A 4,924-nucleotide genomic window follows, 5' to 3' on the forward strand; every position below is an offset into this window, starting at 1 on the left:
GATAGCACAGTGATGTAACTCCTTATTAAACGTATTAGTGCATTTCCCTATTAAAAAACATTTTTGCTTAAATAATTAACATTTTTACTTATCCATAAAGAACCTACATTGGACAGAAGAAAAAGTTCCCAGATGGTCTTTTTGCATTAATATTACTAACCCAGACATCAAAAACAAACAATAAGGTGTTGAAATATGTAATTTGGGCCAAATATCAGAGCCTTGAACTTTGAAGGGCTTTTCCATGGTAAGAGGATAGGTGGGTGTGCACGTGAACTCAGCCTGGCTACGACTCTCGCCTCTCTTGTGTCTCCCTTTTCTGTACAGTCTTTATGTGAACAGTTTCCCTCTTTTGGAAATGGAAGAATGACTATAATCATTCTTAAACTTGGGAAAAGCATAGACATTTGTTTACGTGTTGTAAAAGGGGAAAAAAACCAACCTGCTCTAATATTTATGGAGCAATCAGTTGTTGTTTGCCTGGTATCCATTTGTCTTTTGTCTAGTAAAATAACCCATATTTTCCTTGGGCAACCAGCCCTTTTCCATTCTTACCCACGTGAGACTGACAGCTCCAGGGTTGGGCCTGTGATCCAGTCTGGCCAGTCAGAGAATCAAGTTCCTCTACTCACTGGGACTGGTTCAGAAAGGGCACGTGCTCCAAAGTGGTCCAGTGAAACTAAATCTGGCAACTTTTATAGAACTGTTAGGAAAAGAGAAAAATTATCTTGACTGGAAACTGCTGGAGTTACACATGGAGATAACATCCAAAAGGGAAGTGGAGCTGAGATACGGCAGGGGTGGGGGAGAGGGGAGTGGGGGCAGAGACAGAGAGAGCAGACCTGGTCTTGGGAATTTTAATTACATGAGCCAGAAATTCATCCCTTGATTAAGTCATGTAAGTTGGGTTTTTCTGTCACTTGCACCTGAATGAGTTCTAAGACAAAATTTATCCAGCTGTGATCATGTGCAAAATGGGACAATTTATCAAATGTGAGAGGCTTCTACGTGCCAGGCACACTGCTGGTCCCTGGGGACATGCAGGGATCAATAAAACAGGGCTTCTCTGTAAAAGGATGCTGCTCCAAACTCTTAACTTATTCACTCTCCCAGGGACAGCTATGGAATCTCTGTTTTTTCTAAGCAAGATGTCCTTTTATAAAGATTTTTGCAGGTAAGGGGAAAAGACAGGAGGAGAGAATTCTGACTGTGTATTGTTACTATAATTTCTTAACTCCTAGAGAAATAGCTAGCAGTTTCTTTTTGGACATGAAGAAGAAGGGCTATTTTTATTTAAATGACAGCTTTAGGCAGCAATCCTTGAAGAGAGAGAAACAGCCAGGGCCAAAGACTGTTAACAGAACTACCAGCTGAAGGTGTGGTTATATATTCATTCTGATAGAATATCAGATAATCAGAAAAAAATTGGATTACATTGCTAGGCTCAACTAAACATAGATTTTTTTAATATATATATATAATTTTTTGTAGAGGGAGCAAATATTTTAGATTATTACTGGCTAGTACATGAAGAGGTTTATCTGCTTAAGATTTCTGACTATTTCAATAAGATCCCTTTGTCAACCAAACTTACATGCACATACACACACCCCATATCAGTGGAAAGGAAAAATTATCCTTAAACTCTATTTAACATAAATTTTATATTGTAAAGCCCCTCAAAACAACTGTAGACCCATGACTCAAACATTTTAAAGGAACAGATTATTTGGGGTTTTTTGGAAGAAAGGAAACCTCAAAGATTGCGAGTAATGAATAGTACTCAATGGGCCCAGAGTTCACGTACAGAGAAGTATTTGCAGTACAGTGGGGTGAGAAAATAATATCACTTAGAGAATTATAATGAGCAGAACTTCTCATTGCTCAAAGTCAGAGGTTGTCAAGATCTGCGTCCACCTGTAAGAGGGGTTCTTGTGACCACCTTCCCTCATCCTCACCACCCCTAACCCCCAAGGCCGGACATCCCCCAATTCCTCACTCCCTGACAGAAAGTCAGGTGGACAGGGCAGTCCACTGTGTTCACTATCATTGTGCCTCTTCTATGCAGAGCTCCTTGGCAAGCAATGAAGGACACTCCTTCCTCCACAGACTCAGCCACGGGTGTCCCACAACAGATATGGCCTGGACTTCAAGTCCTTTAGGAATAAGCTGTGTCTAATCACACCCTCAGCCATTTCCACGTAGGACACACACACAGTGCCGGGGTACTGGTCCAAGGAGCTTCTGCATAGGCCATACACTGAGTCCAGACTTAGTGTTCCACCCAGCTGATTAAGGCTCTGGCACTGAATCACGGTCACCAGTGCAAACGCTCCTCCCTTGTGGCAATCTGTACATTGGGATTTAATTACCCTTGCTGGCCTTAACTAGGGCTTTCGAGGCTTATCAGGCCATTTTGACAACTGTAAACCTGAAAGTGGTGGAGTCTGAGTTGGACACTGACAGGCGTGGGGAGGGCCATGAGAGCCCATCTACCCACAGCCGGAGCCTGGGGCTGGACCCCGCAAAGATCCAGTCATCACCTCCTCTCAGCACTGGGGTGGCTGTGTCCTTCATTTATATCACACAGGGATATAAATTTGGGGATTTCTTTTCCCCCAAAAGGGAGCCAGCTCCAAAGGTGAGCTGACATTTTCATCATTAGAGACAGAAAACTGCCAACGATTTTTAAGTAACCTGTTTCTGGTTTAAAAGAAAATAGTACAATATATGTATCGTATATTTTTAAAAGAATCAGGCAGAGTTAAGTACATTTAATATTAAAACTTAATTTAAATAAATAAAAATTAAATAAAAATTTAAGTAACCTGTTTCTGGTTTAAAAGAAAATAGTACAATGTATGTATTGTATATTTTTAAAAGAATCAGGCAGAGTTAAGTACATTTAATATCAAAACTATGATGAACCCGGTTCATCATAGTTCATTCACAGGTTTTGAATACTTAAGAAGCAACCTCAACAGTTCCTGAGATCATTATACAAGTACAGGAATACCAAATAACAGAGCATCCCAACTAACAGAAGCCCGTCTACAAGATCATTTGTTTTGTTTATGATATATTCACATGCACATTGCAGGACCTTAAGAATTTTACAAAGTTGTCATAACCTTTGCCTTCTGAGGACCTCTAATCTTAAGTTAAAGAACACCATTGTCATGACCATCACAGTATAAACCTGACACGCCTCACCATTATTAACACTTTCCCAGATAATGTCTGAATTTCCTGCCTCTTTCATTGTGGGTATCGAGAAGGCATTAAAGTAGAAAAGAACAACTTGGGGAAGCACAAGCAAGGAACTGGGATTTATGAAACATGCAGGAAGAGATGGCTACAGCTGGAGTAGTGGTTTCCACAGGGCTCTAAGGCATCCCAGACTCTTTGAACTTGCCACTGGCACACAAGGAGTGGGCATCAAGTGGACGGGGCTGTGATCTTCTTAGACGTTATTATTCTGTTTTCTAGGTTTCCTGCTGGCCCTCCTCATGATTTGGCACTACCTTTTTTAGTTATAGATATATTAACATCATCTACTAGGGAGCTATCAACTTAGGGTCTGTTTTTTCAGGCGACCTTGAATATGCTTCCTCTTATCTAGAAGGATCTCTATAATGAGTTAAGACATATGGGCTTTGGAACCAGAATGACGGACTCAAATCCCTGCCCTACCACTTACTTGCTTTATGACCTTGGGTAAGTTAAATAACCTCTCTGTGCCTTAGTTTTCTCATCAGTAACGAAGTTAATAATAGAATTTCCCTCATAAGCTTGCTTTCAGGATTAAACGCACTAATACAGATATTGGCGAACTTTTTCCGTAAAGAGCCAGATTATAAATGGTTTAGGCTTTGCAGGACACGTAGTCTCTGTTGCAACTACTCGAGTATGATGTTGTAGAGTGAAAGCCGCCATAGGCAATACGTAAATGATGTGGTGTGGCTACGTTCCAATAAAACTTTATTGACAAGAACAGGCAGTAGGCTGACTGCCTGCGGGACATATTTCGCCAACCTCTGAGACACTCATGCAGCAACACTTTGCCTGGCCCATTGTAAGAACTCAATAAATATTAGCTTTTTTTTTTTTGTCATCATCATCATCATCATTATACATCCACTCACTCACTCCACAGAGTATTATAGATCTACTGTGTGCTAATTTTACAGTGTAGCTCTCCAAGTGTTGCATGGGCTTTGTGGTCACATCTACGAATTTCCTTACGCAGGGTCTCTAACCTTCCACTAACATCCTTCTAACAGCAGAGGACGGTGAACTCCCATCCCATCGTTCTCGAGCTGGCAATAGCTCTAAAAGCAGAACATGTCTTTCAAGTGTCATATTTCACCTTAAAAATTCATGTGACTTTTGCATTTTACTCCATAGTATATTTATGTTTCCTTTAATACAAAAAATGGTGATTTAAATCATTCATCATTGAGTAAAACTGACCATGTTCACCGAGAGTCTTCTGGTTTTTCATGACACATACGTTTATACAAGTTTGAGAAACATGGCCTATGATGACAAGAATTTAAAATGTGAGGTAGGTAATCTCCCTAGAGATTAACAGCCTTGGCCTTCTATGTGGCTATTAGATCTTTCTCAAACACAAAGAGAGAGGACGAAATCAGGAAACATGAACACCAAAGAGTTCACTGAAAATTTTAGGGAACTCCATTCCTTGCCTCCCACCTGGCAGGTGACAAAGTGCTTGTCTTGGCTCCTGCAGCTCCTGCCTCATGGCTCAGGAACGCCGATGACACGCAGGAAATCCCCAAGTGCCCATAAGGCCATAACTGATAGAAACTGCCTGAGGTTGACCTAAGAAATAAAGTCATGAAAACTGAAATAACAAACAGAATAATTTGTGTGCAAGAGAGGTCATTGTTAAGTTGAACCA

This window comes from Diceros bicornis, chromosome 23 (assembly GCF_020826845.1).
Source record: "Diceros bicornis minor isolate mBicDic1 chromosome 23, mDicBic1.mat.cur, whole genome shotgun sequence".
Lineage (NCBI taxonomy): Eukaryota > Metazoa > Chordata > Mammalia > Perissodactyla > Rhinocerotidae > Diceros > Diceros bicornis.